Below are 19,514 nucleotides of genomic sequence, written 5' to 3' on the forward strand. Positions count from 1 at the left end.
TCTTGGATCATCAACAATGGTTCCCTTAATGGGCTTCCTCTGGTGTCTCTGATGCCTCTCAAACTGGGTCCCCTCACTGCCACCTTTGTCATGAGGTTGTGCAGGGAGTTACCTTTCCGCACTTTGAAAATTGTTGTTGTTTAGTTGTTCAGTCGTGTCCGACTCTTCGTGACCCCATGGACCAGAGCACGCCAGGAACGCCTATCTTTCACTGCCTCCCTCAGTTTGGCCAAACTCATGTTAGTAGCTTTGAGAACACTTTGAAAATTACATAGAGCTAAAAGAGGAAAACAGAAGAGTGACACTTTCTCTTCCAGCGCTGTGCACTTTTCAAGGCTCAGATCAACACCTGAACTGCAAATGGAGTGACTGGAAAGGGTAGGAGGGAAAAGGGAGACTGGGAAGAGGGACAACAACAGAGTAGCCAAGGAAGAGGAGGTGTATTGCCAAAGACAGAGCAAAGGGAATAGCGCCTGTGCGCATGCGCACACACATATACATATCAGTCCAGTAAATGGATCATCTTGAAACTGTATCATTATTTCATAGGTTTTCATCCCACAAACCATGAAATCACTCCACTGAATTCCAAATCTCTCCATTGATTGAACTGCAAAACAACAACAACAAACCACACAAAAATCAAGTGCTTTCCAGTGTTGCCATGGAGCAAAAACATGTATCAAAGATCCTTATAATTGTTAACCTCTGGTTTCACAAATGTATTCTGTGATTGGTTGTGCTTTTTGTTGTCATCCCGTGTAAAAAAAAACCTTTATGGTCCAGGAGGAGTTGTGCATTGGATAAATCCTTTTGTGGTGCTGGCAAGCTATGGGTCTGTGGTTTTAACTGTGCAGTCTGTCATTGTAGGCTTTAATTTTGAGAAACATGCAAATTCAGGAGGAACTCTTTTAATTCTACTGGATCTGACTTTTACCTAGACTCCTTTTTAAAGCAAAGTGGGTGTGCATCTTTCTTGGGGATCCACAGCCCTCCTCCCCTTTTTTATCCCCTACCCATTCTCCTGCGCAAGTCAATTTGAGAGGTATCTCTCTTTCAGGGAGAATAGGCTGCATCCCACAAAATCTGTGATGCCTATTACACCAAGGGTCATTGTTTGCTGGAGAGTGGCATCTCCCCCATCCCATTCTTTTCTGAGCATTCCTGCTCTTTTCTCCATCACCACAATCCTGCACCTCTATACATGCCCTCAATTGGTAACATTTTCCCTTGCTGGAGAATCACTGCAGCTATCCTTATGAAATCTGTCAGGCTTCAACCCCTCAGGAGGGGTGACCTTACCTGGCAGAAAATAAAAAGAGACTTATTTTTTTAAATATAAACACAGGGGCGTAGCAAGGGGGGCGTAGGGGGCAGTTTGCCCCATGTTACATAATGGAGGGGGTGACAAATTATCAAGGAACAATTACTGTCCTACTAGGGCGGTTCATAAAAAACTTTTTTTAAAAATGGCTGCTCCAAAGGTCTTATCTTACTATACTAGGGATTATATAGCTATATATGAAATTTCATGCATATTGGTTAATATCTTGACCCTCCTCCACCAAAATAGCTGTTTACTTGGCTGTTTTCCTATGTCGTGAAGGGTGAAATTTCAGTTCAGTGGAGCACTTACTGTTCCCAACCCTAACCCTGTGGAAAGCCATATAATTAGACTTTAATTTGATTTTGAGATGTTTTTAGGAGGTAATTTAATTATTGTTTGATTTTTATACCAATGTTATGTATCTGATGTTAGCCACCCTGAGCCCGACTTCAGCCGGGGAGGGCGGGATATAAATAAAAGTTTATTATTATTATTACTTGTTATTATTCCTTTGTAAGAAAATATGAAATAACGTAAAACCATTTTTGCAACGGGGAATCAATGGGGGGGTGACAAGAAATTTTCCACACCGGGTACCACCTGACCTTCCTAGACCTCGGGGGGGGGGGAGTGACAATTTTTTTTTTGCCCCCGGGTACCAATTTACCTTGCTACGCCCCTGTATAAACACAAAACCCTGCACAACACCCCCGTATATAACAACCTACAATTTGACATACTTTACCCACTCTGGAGCAGCTCCCATGGCTACAAACTTCATCTGCTTCTATGAACAGGAAAAAGAAGTTGTAGTTATTTTTTGATCCCCCATTATAATGAAGGGGTGAGGGGGGACGACGACAACTGAACTTCATTTTTAATAGATCAAATTTTGCAAAGACAGAGATTGACTCCTAAACAGATTGGGTACTACAGGTACAGACTTATAGCTATAAGAATAAAAGCTATAGGTACAGACAGATACAAGTAAAATATTGTGGCTGGTGCACGCTCCCAGTATATAGCATGGTTTTAGCAAAACCTTAACAGAGATTTCGCACTGAGCTGGTTGTCAGCTCAGGATCATCCTTTTAAAAAGTGCATTTCCTGAAATTAAAACAGACAACAACAATCACCAGTTTGTCACAGTGTATAAAACAGGTCTGCAGAATTTATGAAACATTTGCACCAGAGCCCACTAGAAGCCCACCAGAGACTTGATAAATCTCCCATTTATGCTTCTTGCTTGGGACTGTACAAACATAGGGGCTGTCAAGCATCAAACATGCTTCCATATGCAGACAGGCTACTTTCAGCTTGGTGGGTCACGAGTTGTGCCATCTGGTGTAAAGCGACAAAGCACTATTTGTTCCATTGAAAATAAGCTAAGCTGCTACTTTTAATCTTCATGTGCGCGCACACAATGATGGCTCTTGTTGTTTTCCTTTCTCCTTACGCAGGATCTTCCAACTGTGAAAATGTTCTCTCCTCCTATCAGCGTCTGAGTGTCACACATCCTGCCTGGCACTGTGCTCGGCCAGAACGTTGAGATGTCATCAGTGACAGCGTGCCTAAAGAGCTGTACAGGAAAGACTTTGCACATGTGGGAGCTTTGTGCATGTGCCAGAAATCCCTGGATCGGGCTCGTTGTAATTGTGCTGGTAGTTGCTAACCAGAGCACAGATATGAGAGTGAAACATTTGTGGTTCTTGGGGAAATGACCCTGAGTGTGAGACTGAGTATCTCCTTGCATGGTTCAGTTGGTTTGGATGTATAGTTTCTGTTCTCCTAAGTACTCAGGAAGCTTTTTCCATGGAAGATTATGGCATTACCACATTATGCCACATGGGTCAAAGCTTCTGGAAATTTCCTGAAGATGTGCCATTCACTTTGGATGGGATAGTGCTATTGGGTGAGGTGGGTGGATGGGGGAAACCACAGAACTGGCCCTCCCAACATGCAAGCCTAATGTTTATTATCTCTCCTTCCCTTTCCACCCATCTCTCTCTCTCACAGAAATGGCATAGGACTGTTGGAAAGCAGCTGCTGTGCATGAGAGAGGAATAACTAACTATGCCTCATCTAGACTGTTGTTAGATTTGGTGTCTACCCCACTGCTTCTAGACAGAATTAGGGAAAACACTGAGTCTTAAAATGGAAGGAATTAATAAAGAATCTGGACATTTTGGCATATTACCTACTTCCAGTTGTAGGTACCAGAAAGAGCCTCATACCCTTCCACAGTAAAATTTGTAAACTTCAGAATAGGTAACAATTGAGGTAAGGAGGCCACACGACCCAGTCACTTGAATTCAGGAGCATCCTGGCTTTGCCTGGTCAGTCCTAAAAGGGGCTGGGGAGAAAGTTTTTGAATGACTATAGACAGTGCTTTTTTTCTGAGGGTACGCAGGGGTACGCATACCCTTAAACGTTTTGTGAATCTAAAAGGAGAAGAAACTAATATTTTTAATTTTTAGTTTCTTCTCTAGCACAGTAAATCGTCAGTTCCGTTGCTACCCCCAAAGGTGGCCTCATTTCCTGTCATGATGTTTCCTGAGTCTCAGACAGAAGCGAGCGTTTAATGTGTGAAGCAGTGTGGTGTTTTACTGATGAAAGTTTGGCCTTGTTGAGGGGCAGTATTTCAATATGAGTAATGCATCTTCTTTGTACTTTTGTCCTTTTACTGTATTTATATTTCCTGATTTGAACTATAAAATGGTGATTTTCTTGAGTCAAAATGAGAGTACCCCTAAACATTTTTTTAAAGAAAAAAAGCACTGACTATAGAGCAGGGTGGGGGACGCGGGTGGTGCTGTGGTCTAAACCACTGAGCCTAGGGCTTGCCAATCAGAAGGTTGGCAGTTTGAATCCCCGTGACGGGGTGAGCTCCCGTTGCTCGGTCCCTGCTCCTGCCAACCTAGCAGTTCAAAAGCACGTCAAAGTGCAAGTAGATAAATAGGTACCACTCCGGCGGGAAGGGAAACACCATTTCCATGCGCTGCTCTGGTTTCACCAGAAGTGGCTTAGTCATGCTGGCCACATGACCTGGAAAAACTCTGCGGACAAACATCGGCTCCCTCAGCCAGTAAAGCGAGATGAGCGCCGCGACCCCAGAGTCATTTGCGACTGGTCTTAACTGTCAGGGGTCCTTTACCTTTACCTTTTTATAGAGCAGGGTAGCCAGTGTGGTGTCCTCCAGAGGTTTTTGAATTCATCTCCTATCAATTTCAGCCAGCATGGCCAATGCTCAGGGAGTGATGGGAGCTTTAGTCCGACACCATCTGGAATTCATCATGTTGGCTACCTGATACAGAGCATAGATTGGTGTGTTTTTCTCCTTCCATTCAGTGTCCCGTTTCCTGAGGAGGGAGCTTCAGTTGGTTAAATTTGCCTGTTGGATTATTTTATTTGTTTGTTTGTTTCACAACATATATATATATAGAGCTTGATTGTAATAAAACCTCTAAGTAGTTTAATTCTTTAAACAATTAAGTATTGTTTGTTACATAAACTTGAGCTCTGCCTGAGCTTTGTTGTTGTTTAGTCGTTCAGTCATGTCCGACTCTTCGTGACCCCATGGACCAGACCATGTCAGGCACTCCTGTCTTCCACTGCCTCCAGCAGTTTGTTCAGACTCATGTTGGTAGCTTTGAGGACATTGTCCAACCATCTCGGCCTCTGTCGTCCCCTTCTCCTTGTGCCCTCAATCTTTCCCAACATCAGGGTCTTTTCCAGGGAGTCTTCTCTTCTCATGAGGTGTCCAAAGTATTGGAGCCTCAGCTTCAGGATCTGTCCTTCCAGTGAACCCTCAGGGCTAATTTCCTTCAGAATGGATAGGTTTGATCTTCTTGAGCTTAGGTTCCATTAAAGAGGACTTAAGTCTGAAACCAACTAACTTTTGTTGGATTGTTCACACTTAAAGATTTTTTAAAACAACAACAACAACAACACACAAACACACCCTTGTAAATGATTACCAACAGTTTCTGTGGGGGAAGGATATAAAATGCCACAGGGATTCATTTTAGCAGCTAATGATGGGCAGTTGTCTTTAGATGAAAGGCTCACCACTTGCTGCTACAAGAACATTTCCTAGAGTTTTACATTGTAGAGGCTACAATTACATCTGCAGATTCAGTTGCCCACAGAGACTATAGTCATCACACAGAGATAAGTATTCAGGATATGTAAATTTGCAGCCATGACATTTTTATGTGTGTATTATATATGTCATGCAGAAACAAATAAGGAGAAGCATTACTGTAAACCAATATTAAACATAAAAGCGAAGGACTTACTCAAAGGGCTTACTCAAAGTTGTTTAATGCTATTATCTATTATCTTTGTGATCACTTCTAAGTTCCATCCGAAAAGTATAATTTCACTAGATTTTTACAGTCCCGCTCTCACCACACACCAAACATTCAAGTGATATGCTTAATAGAAACACAGCAGGGCGTACTGTTGTTTGGGTACTCTCTCATGCCTGCATTAACTTTCCAAAGTGTTGTGACAAAACATCAATAATGTAATGTAATAACTAATCAGGCAATGCTCAGTCACCCAGACAGTCTGATGAAATGAAACTGCCAATATCATTTTCAAGACAACATGCTAAATTAAGAAATGTCCTTTCACTGACTCCAAGCTTCTGTGCACTCAGAATGCAGGATAAAATTGGACAAGCAATGGATAATTGTTTAAAGAGACTTTAAAAACATGAAGAATTGATGGCTTGGTTCACTGCTAAAGCTGCAACGGGCACAATCCTAGAAGTGCTCAAATGGAGGCGTTCATCCAACACATGGATGGAGAAGCAGGACTCCCACCAACCCCACTCCCATTGCATGCCCCACGGAGCTGCCTTCAAACAGTGTATATTCAGGATGACATCTGAAAGGAGATACAGCTGTATGTGCACCCTTTTGAGAGAACACCATTCATACAGAGATTCCCCTTCAAATGTCACACTGAATGCACAGACATGGGAGGCAGGGCCAGTGGGGTGCACAACACCAGGGGCAAGACATGCATCAGATGTACACATAGAAAGGAGCACTTGAACACCTCTGTCTACAGGGGATACGACAGTCAGAAGGCTACCAAGCCCCCCTCGTTATGTATGGGCTGAGATCTCTTGATTTTTTGAAGCTATAATAATATATTTATAATAATATATTTATTATAATAATTTATTATTATTAATAATAATAAATTTATACCCCGCCCATCTGGCTGGGTTTCCCCAGCCACTCTAAGCGGCTCCCAACAGAATATTGAAAACACGATAAAACATCAAACCTTAAAAACTTCCCTAAACAGGGCTGCTTTCAGATATCTTCTAAAAGTCAGGTGGTTGTTTATTTCCTACCGCCATTACTGAGAAGGCCCTCTGCCTGATTCCCTTTAACCTCACTCCTCACAGTGAGGGAACCACCAGAAGGCCCTTGGAGCTGAACGATGGGGGTGGAGATGCTCCTTCAGGTGTACTGGGCCGAGGCCGTTTAGGGCTTTAAAGGTCAGCACCAACACTTTGAATTGTGTGTTGGTTGCTGATATCACTGATCCCATCATCCTTCAGTTGTCGGTCAGCAGGTTGCCCCTCCTTCCGATCAGCTGTCGTGCAATTTGAATTGCATTAGCGGAAACACCTGGCTAGGACTTTTATCTGGTTCCTTTTCCCATTTTATTTTTTTTTCTACTACCCTTCCTCCACAATCATTATAACTTAAAAAAAAGCTCAAAGATCAAAATGATTTTGAAGCATGTGTGAAATATGGCTCAGAGTTTATTTTTAATTAAAGGATATCTATTAGCTACATTGCTTTCTTCAATCTAATCTCCCTTTTGTTTACCACATACATCCTTGTCACATTAACTAATTATAAATAGTATAAATGACCGGTCTTCAATTAGGAGAGGCGGAGGAAAATCAGTCAGGCATGAACTGTAAGTTAATGTAGAACAGGGTGTAAATCACTCAGGCCAGCATTCAGCAGATTGCATTCTTTTCCTCGGGCCTTGCTATGGAAAGACATAATAAAAACAAACCAGCATATCATGCATGTATATTTATATTTAATTAACAAAAAAAACAATTGGGGGAAATCCACTAAATAAATCAGTGAAGTGCTGAAGCAAGTCGATCCAATGCGGTAGGAACACATAAATGGCCTACAGCAGAATGTATTAGGTCTACTAAGTACCAGGTTCCATTGAGTTTAGGTTGGCTTACTCCCAGTTCGGTGGGGCTAGAACAACAGCCCCAATCCTAGAACTTTCCTCAACCCTTCTCCACAATTTGGGAAACAGAACAATGCCTGCAGCTCACGAGACTCTTAATCTCAGGGTTGTGGGTTTGAGCCCAACATTGGGCAAAAAGATTCCTGCATTGCAGGGGGTTGGATAAGACGACAACAACAACAACAACAACAACAACAACAACAACAACAACAACAACAACAACAACATGTTATTTACACCCTGCCCATGTGGCTGGGTTTCCCCAGCCAGTCTGAGCGGCTCCCAACAGAATATAAAAAATAGAATCAAACATTTAAAACTTCCCTAAACAGGGATGCCTTCAGATATTTTCTAAAAGTCAGGTGGTTGTTAATTTCCTTGACATCTGATGGGAGGGTGTTTCACAGGGTGGGCACCACTACCGAGAAGGCCTTCTGCCTGGTTCCCTGTAACCTCACTTCTCGCAGTGGTCCCTTCCAAATCTACAATTTGATGACTTTATGATTCTGTGACATATATTTACATACAGGCGACAACCATTTTGTGCATGTTCAAAGCAGCCATGAAATATACCACCTACGTATTATGGGTTTGTACGGCTCTTTTTACAGCAATTTTGTGTTAGGGAACCTAGATTCTATATGTGATCTGAATCTTAAACACATTTCAATATGTGCTGTCAACAATGGCAATGACCCAAGATCCAGGCAAACACATAAAAGAAAACTGCTGTTGTTATTGGTTTTGTGATTTGAAAATATATTTGTAGACCTTTCCAACTGGAAATATGGTTCTGAGTTAAGTCCAATCTATGCCATTCATATATACACAAATAAACACACACAATCCACTGTGAGTGTACTCACTGTTGCCATTCATTTCAGTGGCGATTGTGCCAAAGTAATATAAAACTGGTGCTCTCCATGGTGCTGCTGTTTTTCTAACAGTCAATTGGGCTTATTTGAATGACAGGGCCAGGTCAACCTACAGTAGTTTTTGCTGTGTTATTTGGCAAAACAGCAGTGCTAATCACCCTTGAAATTCAACACCTTATCTTTACTGTGATAACTGGGAACTTATATTTTAGTAAGAAGAGTTCTTTCTGAATTCATCATCATCGTTGTTGTTGTTGTTGTTCAGTCGTTCAGTCGTGTCCGATTCTTCGTGACCCCATGGACCAGAGCATGCCAGGCACTCCTGTCTTCCACTGCTTCCCGCAGTTTGGTCAAACTCATGTTAGTAGCTTCGAGAACACTGTCCAACCATCTTGTCCTCTGTTGTCCCCTTCTCCTTGTGCCCTCAATCCTTCCCAACACCAGGGTCTTTTCCAGGGAGTCTTCTCTTCTCATGAGGTGGCCAAAGTATTGGAACCTCGGCTTCAGGATCTGTCCTCCCAGTGAGCACTCAGGGCTAATTTCCTTCAGAATGGATAGGTTTGATCTTCTTGCAGTCCATGGGACTCTCAAGAGTCTCCTCCAGCACCATAATTCAAAAGAATCAATTCTTCGGCGATCAGCCTTCTTTATACTGTACATCAAAATCTGGATCCATTTATCTAAATCTACCGTATATCCTCCAGGAAGTCCTCAATGATCCAAAGGACCTTGAATATCTGTTACTAAGTTCCATCAATTGTCATGGTTTGATTGATAACGAAGAATTTGAAATATGGATAGTGCCATATCTATGGTTCTAGAATGCTGATCTGGGACTGTACATGCCTTAGCCAGCACTAATCAACAACGGAGGTGCAGGGAGAAATTGTGTAGACTCCTTTCTCTTAAACAGATGCCTGGTGTTGTCAAGAGCTAATCATGCCATCCAGTGCTGTGTTTGTGTATCTGCAGACTGGGGTTCTCTTACTCTTTTAGAGTATGGAGGCAAAAGACAGGGGAAGTGGAAGGGAATCACTGCAATTGATTCTGTGGGTTGTTGTCATGAGACAAGCTGACAAGCCTTCCATTTGTTTCAATCAAGGGTATTTGGCCACAAGCAAGTTATGTCTTGTTCTCAGCATGTTTGTTGGGAATAAACATCCACCTTCGCTTGTTGTTTTTCCAGCTGTAAATGCAAAAACCATTTCACATGGATGTATTCTAACTCATAAATTAACACTGCGTTTTTCTATCGCGCGGAATTCGCAAGAAAAACCACAACCAACCAAGAATCTCTAAATCTCATATCATGATTAGTTCTGCACTCAAGAGAGGACATCCTGCTGATATAGATAAAAGGGAACAGCGAACTCCACACAGGGAATGGTAAAGCAAGAGATCACAAGACTACTAATGAACAGCTGCCTCTGTATTCAAGGGCATCATTTCCAACAAGTGCTTGAAGCAATTAACATTAGACTCATACAATGGATCTTTGACAGTTCAAGAAAACTTGTTATCGTCACATCTTCATGGCTTATTTTTAGATTGGTTTGAATTCGATCTGGATCAGAGTTAATATCATTTTGCTGCTGCATTTCTGCCTCTGTACCACAACCTGTAGTTTAAACAACAAACATCTAATTTACAGGCAGTGCAGATGTTACTTGCTTCCACTTTGCCCAGGTAAATAGATATCCTTACATCACAGATGAGGAGCCACAATGTTCCTCAGATCCCATTATCTTATGCTACCCTGCTCACATGAGCAGACTCCTCACAGAAGCAGATCCATGCATAGGAAGCGTGCCCTGGTTCCAATAACTTCTCTACTGGCTTTCAGTTTGAAGCATGGCTAGGCCCAGAGCTGGATCTGGCACGCAGCAAACTGATGATGGCAGGAATTGGTATATGAATGGTGCAGCTGGCCCTAGAAAGTGGGAGTGGGAGAAAACACCATTTGGGTTCCATTTTAAGCAGCAAAATGTCTAGTGCCAGTACTGGAAGTGTATATGTTTGGTACACTACGATCCCAAACTGAAATGTAGCATAGCTTGAGTAAGAGCTGGCTAAAGTTGTACTGGCAGAAGTTCATCCATCTGGGTACCAGGATCAGATTTCTTGTTCTTTTGAATTTCACATTGAAAGGCTGAGCTCAGCCTCCCCACCACCCTAAAACAATGTGGTGATTTTTTTAGTATAGAATAAAGAGATTCACATAATCTCTTGCTGTTGGTGCTAAGTAAATGCTAACACAAACAAACAGCAACAACAATGACATAATTTTGTAGCCATCTCATGTTGGAATATTCTAGAAGAAACTGGCAAATGGCCTTGAACGAGTTGCTAGGCAATGGAGAATTTCCCCAGCAACAGGTGTCCTTATCAGGGCGTACGATCAGCTAAGTCTGGGTCAGTGTAAATGAGTATGTGAATGAGCCAGCATTAGGTCTCTGGCTGGGTGGCTAAATAGAGAAAAAGTTTATGTTGCTTTATTTGTTTTGTTTCCTTTTTCAATAGCCAGTGTAAAGTTTTTGTAAATATTAAAGACTCTGAGAAACAGAAGCAAATGGTGTTTATTCCTGTTATGAGAATTTCACTAAGAGATAGCTGGAATGCTGCTGCTGTAAAGAAGTAAAATATGCAGGAAAACTCTGTAAAAGGAACTCTGCTGCAGAAAAAAATGAAAACCCAAGAGGAGATGCTCACACACCAACATCTCAGTGTGATTCAGTGAAGTCAAAATGGATTGAAACCCAGGGTCTTATTTTGTTTTAAATTGCTTGGATTTTCATTAGAAAATCCAATAATGTCAGCAGTGATTGGAACCCCAAGGAGATAATAGTGTTGCTTATACAAAGGAAGGCAAACACTGAATAGAACAGAGGGATTATACAAGCTGTTGATAGGTTAACATCTAAGTAAACAAAATGGAAAGGGGGGCAAAAACCCACAATAGTGCAAGTGAAAGGTTTTAATTAAAGGATCCCGGAGTATTTCTACTCAGATAAATGAGTAAAAGATTATCAGTCACCACCAACGTCAGTTCCCCATGAAAATGAAGTTGGTGGTAATTACTATTGTTTAAAGTTATCCCCCATAGCTTCTCCTCCTTACACACTGGAATGTTTCCGTTAAGGCTTTTCTCTTGCACTATATTGGATTTTTCCTTTGTACTGCCAGTCTGACTCCACCAGAATATCCTGCAGAGGCTCCTATTTGTACTCAACACAGAGATAATCTATTAAGTAACAGTACAGGCTCAACAGCAGGCATAGCAATGGTAGTCAAGAGTTCAAGAGGTGGGTAAGAAGTTCTAAACTGAGTGGAAGCAACAAGGATGCCCCCCCCCAAAAAAATTCCATACCCCTCTCACCAAGCTTTTGAAGATGAGGCATGGTAAGCTCACTCAAGAGACTTCTACCTGGTGTGAATCCTGATTTTCTAAACATGCGCTTAGTCTGGGCAGGTGATTCTGTTCTTATCTTTGGAGATGGCTGTACCTCCTCCTTCTGCATCTGCTGCCAACCTCAGCTACCAAGGAAGTTCTCCACTCCACAGGAGGAACAGAAGGGGGAGAACCTCCATCCTCCACCCCCAGCTCCCACAATTCACTCTCCCTTCTGATTCCTCCTCATCTTTAATAGCCTGAGCCTGACAATCCATGCCTACTCCAGATGGGGCCATGGGGCTCATGACAGTAATGGACTTAACTCCATGACAACTTTGGAGAAGCTTTCAGAAAACCTTTGGATCGTGGAAGTTACAGATGGCAGTGGTGGAACCCAGTTTCTTCCCACTACCACGACTCAAATCTCCAAAGCTGAGAATGATCTTAGAAAGGTTGTTAGGAAATAACATGTCTCCTATGCCCTAAGCCAGTGATCAGGAAATTCTTCATCTTGTAGTTGAGCTTTGAAACCCCAACCCTGGCTTGCAGATGATGCTTTCAAAGGGTAGCTTAACCTGCTCCCTTCCCAATTGCGGAGGAGAGCAAAAAAGTTACCATTTGCCACACTTCTCTTTTGCACCGGGCTCTCAGATATTCCACATACAAACTAATTAGTATTTTGGCACAGGAATCCCTGCTATGGGTAATCCTGTGGTTGGGGAAAAAATGTCCCATTAGAATGATTTAAATCTAGATGTTTCTTTAAGCTCCTTTAACTTGCAGAATTAACCAGTGTTTCTTACAGGACTGCTGTGATCTATCAGAGCCACAGACAGTTCTTTCAGATCAGAAAGAACCTTGACATCCAAATGAGAGGGTTCCCCCCCCCCCCAAATGCTAATATTTAACTTGAGCTTTTAGGTCACATTGAGCTTGAGCAAGATTATACTGTAATGTGCAGTAGCCTGTGTCATTAAACTTTCCCTTATTCACATGAAACTAATAAATCTTCCCAATCCCTTCTGGTCTGAGTCAAATGATTGTCACGTCAAAGTCGGGACACAGGAACTCAAGGGAGAACAGCCACCCTTAAATATCCAAACCAGATTACAGCTCTGAGAGCATTAAAAAAAACAACAACCAAAAACCAAAACAAAAAACACATAACCACCTGTACTCTTAAAGTGGGGAAACTTGTCAACCTCTGAATAGGAACACAAAACATGTTGGCAAAGCTACTTAGGCAGTGAGTTTGCAAAGTTCAAGGCATAATGGTGAGATACTAAGTGAGAAGAAGACAATCTACAGCCATGTTCATCATGCAGCTCAGGAACAAAAATGCCACTTCGGATCTTAACCTCCAAGACTTGCATAGTGGTTAGCTGGTCCCTCAACTCAAGATGGTGGGAAAGGGACAGTGGCAAGGGACATCCCCAGCCCTGGGTGGAGAAGTCAAGGACTTGACTTGGGAACTTCTGCAAGCAAAGCAGATGTTCCACCACTGAGTAAATTCTAACACAGACAACCCTCCTCCCATCCCATAACCCAGCCTTCCTCAAGCTGCTATCCTCTCTGACCATTGGCTGTGCTGATGGGGGTTGTCATGGAGTTTCTCTTCACCTATGCTCAACCTACATATCTGCAAATAATGCCAATTTTTACAAACCACCTCAAGTCTCCAGTGATCCTTCCATTCAAAGAAAAATGACTCTACCCACCTTAGCTGCCCACTTTTTCATTGCTTGGGGAAAGTGGGCACATGCAATGATATAATTCCCAGGAACAATCTCATTGTTGCAGTTTAGCAGGCCAGATCTCACAAACGTCAGCAATAGAATTCAGATCTCTTGCTGTGAGCTTAGTTAGAGGAATGTGGGTTTTTTTGTGGGGGTGGTATCTCTCTTCCCCCATGTCTCACAAGATGGAACATAGGAGACATATGACTGCATATGTCCCAATGTAGTCTTCAGATTTGACTAGTCTTAGGCTTGAAGGATTGTTTAGAAAGTAACATTCATGAATGGGAATGGCCTGATTTAGGATTCTGCAATCTGAAACCTAAATACACCAGGCAGATTATTATTTTACTTGCAGGTCTCCACCACTGCATAGGTTGTCCTGTGCAATTTCATTTCACATTCCTGCTGCACCCATGGGGCAAGAATCTATATCATTAGCTTCTAGTCTGTTGTCCATAACTGGGAGATAATAACAGTTCCATTCCCCAAGGTGTATACAACTACCATTCACCAGCTTGATACTGTTTTCCGTGTGGATTTTCTTCCAGGCAAAGTACAAGTAAATGGCATGGGCCTGGCTTACAAAACTGCCTGAGGCATGAAGCCACTCAGAGAATAAGGCACACTCGAACTATACACTGTGCAAGGATCAGCATAAATTGGAGCTAACACGTGGTCACCCTTCTGTGTGCAAAGGAGGATTTTCTCTCAAAGTAATTAGGCTTCCACCACCCTCCTCCAATAGTTCTTTTTTCATGCTTGCACACAGAATGCTGAGCACCTGTTAATCTCCGTAAAATCTTATTTAACCTGAATTGCCTCGATGTACTGTAGGTTGTCCTCTCACAGCTTTTAGAGGAAAGTAAGTTTAGTAAGGGCCTTCTCTGTAGTGGCACCCGCCCTGTGGAACAACCTCCCACCAGATGTCAAAGAGAAAAACAACTACCAAACTTTTAGAAGACATCTGAAAGCAGCCCTGTTTAGGGAAGCTTTTAATGTTTAATAGATTATTGTATTTTAACATTCTGTTGGAAGCAGCCCAGAGTGGCTGGGGAAACCCAGCCAGATGGGCGGGGTATAAATAATATGTTGTTGTTGTTGTTGTTTTCTCCAAAAGTCACTGCGTTCTTGCTTAAATATTCTTATGGTGGCACCTTCTGCTTTCCTGAACCTTGTGAGACAGTCGCTGAGAAAATAGCCTGCTTATTAATCTACCTGATTACAGTCTCCTATCTCCGGTTATCTCTAATAAAATAAATTGTTAAAAGAGGCAATCAAAGGATGTGCATATTTATTTTCAACTTAAACTTGATTCGCCATCTCATGATTTCTTAGTCTTTTCCTTTTCACCTTGTTGTTAGTTCAGAGTTTCAGGGTCATAAGATTGCAACTTTTACCTACAGGCGTTTGTGGCATATTCTAAACTTTAGGAATATGGCATGGAATGCACGTAAAGAGTTCAGAAGACTAGCTGATTAGCTAGTAAAGTATTTAGTGTTTATGACTAATGAATGAAAATATATGACGGAACTGTCTTGATCTTCGCAAATGCCTTCATGGCAGATGTCCTGAAAGGCAGATGCATCAGTATTTGACATCCTGTAACCTTTTTCTGTGTTCACATCTGGCTTTTAAGCTTTGCATTGTTAACTTGAGGGTGTAAACAAAGCTGAAATTTCCACCTAAGCTCATGTACAATGTAATGTTCCCAGATTGTTGTGTTCTTGATTGTGAGCTATTCAGAACAGAACTGCTGGATTCTTTTGGAATGGAGGAAGGTGCTTATATCATCCTGATCATTAAGGATTTTTGTTTTACCGGCTCTGAGTGCTTCGCCTGGCTGGTGGCACAGTGAGATAAATATTTCATAATCTCATGTGTCATCTAGGCAGGACTTAAACAAATTGCAGTCTTCTCATTTACTTTCCTCCTAGTTTTAAGACCATTTGAAAACAAATTCCATGTCTCAGACTACAAAAAAAATCTATTTTGTAGGATAGGATAGGATTTCGGTCAGTATCTGCTATATTTCACTGTGTCCTTGTTTCTATACAACTAGGCTGACTAAAACTTTTCACTTGCTAGCAGATTGGTGCCATTAGCATGTGATGAAAAATGATTACTTCCAGGTAATTATTGGGTGTCAAGGAACTAGTTTATGGTCCTTATTATTCCCCAAGAAATGGCTATAAGCTATTTGCTCCATAAAGTAATTGTATTGCCTGAATTGAAGCAAGCCTTTTGCATAAGCAGAAGAATATATGTGCCAATAGCTTGATCAGAATTATACTCCTTTTGCGGTTTCCAAGGCAAGGTGTTACACAAAAGAACAAAGAATGTATAGTCTTTGCCTGAAGTCTTTAGCAGACGTGGGTGTTGTACAAAAACTCCTTGGTGAAAGCTGGATTTAGTACAAAAATCCCCTTGGGTTAAGAGAAGAAAGACAACTAATTCACGAGAACGCTCCTGTTGTGTAGCTTGTTGCAGCATCACACGGCAAATGGTGATGGTCTGATGAAGTCACGACTGCCCTCTCTTCTTTTGGAGAATTAAGGTCCCTTGGGGCGACAGAATTCAGCTCTCTCCTCTTGCTCTGCTCCAAATGCATGCTTATCTCATGTGCACATGCTTAACTCTGAAACAAAAGAAAGCTGGACAGACACGAATCCGTTTGCCACCACAAGCAGCTGCAGCGTGTGATTTGACTTGTGAGATCTTCAGCATTCCCAAAAGAGTGTTACCACTGCTAGATGAGCTCCTCCTCAGTTTGTTTTGAAAGTGGTTTACTACTTCTGAACTTTCTCAGGCACATGGGAAAGGACTGTGTTTTCTATGAGTACTTTCCTGAGTCATCGTGCTGATGCATGGATGCTGATGGTGCCACACACATGCGCATTATCGCATTACTATTTGGGAATTGTAACTTTCCCAACTGCACCCACCTCTGAGCACCAGCCACATGAAGGTTCAACTTTCTCCTTCATCATACAAACCTGGGAATGAATGGAGATTTCATATCTAGGCTGCAGATAAACATCACATAAAATATTGGGAAGAAACAAATCAAGAAAATGGACGTATATCCACTTCTAGCTAGCATTGAATAACAAAGCAATTGTCCTTGGGGTCCTGGTTTGCTGAATGCAGATGATGCATGAGCATGAGCTCATTTTACATTTTGAGCCAGAGTAACTTCTCTGGGGAATGGTTGCGACACAACCAAGAAGTAGAAGTTGGAGAGATGTGTGAACTATGGAACCGGGTAATTAGGAAGGTCAGCATTATTGCTATAGAAAATCCTCTGGGATCAAGAGCACCAAGTTTCCAGAGGTACTATGTGAGTCCAGAGGTGCTGTAGGAAAGGAGTGGCTAACTTTTTTGGGGTGCAAGGATTGCATTCACCTTTGGCCAACATTCCAGGTGGCCAAAAGTGAGCATGAACAAAAAATGCAAAAAAAAGGTGAGCATCTAAAATGAACCCCAAACAAAGGAGATTTACAGCTGCAAATAAAATGTTTTAAGTGTGTTTTAAGTGCAATATACAATGTGACACTAGATGGCAATGGTGAGCCTTATGGAAAATTCAATATATATTTTTTTAATGCTTAAAAGAACGGTTTTTATATGCATGTAGATTCTACAGATATCTCAAGATGCTGACAAAAGGAGTTTGGTTGTTTTTCAAAACAGCCCCATTATGAAAATAAACATGTCTTCAGCCATGAAGTTCACTGGAATGGGCAATAAGCAGTTTTTCAGCTAAACCCATCTCTCATAGTTGTTTTTGCAAAGATAAAATGCAAGGGGTGGGGGAACCATATTGTGCTGGCCCCAAGGGTTTGTCCATGAAGCGAGGTCCAAGTCCAGTCCTGGGTCTAGGGGTCCAAAGGAGGTCAGTCCGGCAGGGAGCGAGGCAGGGAGCAGGTCAAGGTCCAAGGCAGGTTCAGGCACAAGGTTGCAGGTTGAGCACACGCTTGCAACTATGTTGCTCACACAACTTGGGCTGGGTCTGGCTGGCTTTTATCTGGCCCTATGCTTAGGGCCGCCCCGATCCTCTGGAGACTCGCCTCTCCTCCGGGCCTGGAGGCGAGCACTCCTCCTGCAGACACTTAACTCCCTTCGCCTCTCTGCCCTGAGCCTCTGTAGCTCAGGAGAGGCTGGTGGGTTACTGGACCCAGGGGATGCCTCAGCTTCCTCTGAAGAGGCTGGGAGTGGAGCACCTGCAGGCAATGGGTCCTCCCTCCCATCAGGAGCCAGAGCAGACTCTGCTGATGCCTGCACCTGGGGATCCAGCACAGGTGGGGATCCTTCAGGCTCAAGCCCTGGCCCCGGCTCAGCTGGTTCTGGAGGCGGGGAATCCTGTGCAGGCTGGGATCCCTCAGGTTCAGCATCAGAGTCTGACTCCCAGGCCATCACACCATCCCCCCTCCCAGGCCTCCCCCTCAACTGAGGGGCCGGACCAGGCTTGCTGGGGTAAGCTGCATGGAAATCACGGAGGCAGGCAGGTGCGTGGACGTTTTCCACTGGTTCCCATGAACGATCCTCAGGCCCATACCCCTTCCAGTCGATGAGGTATTGGAGCTTCCCCCTGCGGTATCGTGAGTCGAGAATGCGCTCCACCTCGTACTCAGGCTCCCCCTCAACCAAAACTGGCTGCGGTCGTGGATTGTCTGGGTGGAACTCGTCGGGCGGGGCGACTGGACTAAGTAGGGACCGGTGGAATACTGGGTGAACCTTGAGTGATGGAGGTAACTGGAGGCGAAACGCCACCGGTGACACCTGCGCAGTGATGGTGAATGGGCCGGCAAACCGTGCATCCAGCTTTCGTGAGGGCCGAGAAGGATGCAGGTGACGGGTAGAGAGCCACACCCGATCGCCAACATGGAGTTCTGGCCCCTCCTGACGATGTCGGTCAGCTTGGGCCTTGTATGCGTCCTTGGCCTGGCGCAGTTGCTCCATCAATAATTGTTGCTGGGACTGAAGCTCCTGAAGCCAGTCTGTCACTGCGGGGACCGCGGAAGCTGGCAGCACGTCCGGGAACAAACGTGGATGGTAGCCGTAGGAGGCCTGGAACGGGGTCTGCTGGGTGGAGGCGTTCACTGCATTGTTGTAGGCGAACTCCGCCAATGGCAAGTGATCGACCCAGTCATCCTGCTGGAAGCTGCAGTAACACCGGAGGTACTGCTCCAGCACCGCATTTGCCCGTTCCGTCTGGCCATCGGTCTGCGGGTGGTGGGCCGAAGATAGACAGACCTCCGTCCCAAGGGTCTGGTGCAGGGCTCGCCAGAAGTGGGATGTGAACTGGACGCCGCGGTCAGAAACCACACGCTCAGGAAGGCCATGCAGGCGGAAGATGTGCTGCATGTACAGTTGAGCCGTCTCCTTAGCTGTGGGTATGGACGGGCAGGGGGCACAGTGCACCATCTTAGTGAAATGGTCCGTGAAAACCAGGAGGCAGGTACAGTGACGAGATGGGGGCAAGTCTACCACAAAGTCCAGTGAGACCGTGTGCCAGGGACGTGGTGGGACTGGTAATGGCTGGAGCAGACCGGGGGGTCGCCCAGTAGGACCCTTGGCCCGCCGGCAGACATCGCAACCAGCAACATAGCGTGCCACATCAGCCTTCAGGCGGGGCCACCAGAACTCCCGGCTTACCAGATGAGTGGTCCGGTACCGCCCAAAGTGTCCTGCTGCTGGGGCATCGTGGGACATCTGGAGAACCTCAGCCCGCAATGGTCCTGGTGGGATGTATAGACGACCCTGGTGCAGCAGTAGGCCCTGGTGCAGGGCCAGCCCTGGATATCGAGGGCATGACCCGTCAGACAGTTCCCGGAGCCGTTCCTGAGCCCAAGCGTCGACCCGTTGCTGTTCTCGCACCCGAGCCTGCAGTGGCTTGGCCTCCTGAGTGGCCAGGAATGTGGCTGGTGGTAAGATAGTCG

Source organism: Lacerta agilis, chromosome 10 (assembly GCF_009819535.1).
Source record: "Lacerta agilis isolate rLacAgi1 chromosome 10, rLacAgi1.pri, whole genome shotgun sequence".
Classification (NCBI taxonomy): domain Eukaryota; kingdom Metazoa; phylum Chordata; class Lepidosauria; order Squamata; family Lacertidae; genus Lacerta; species Lacerta agilis.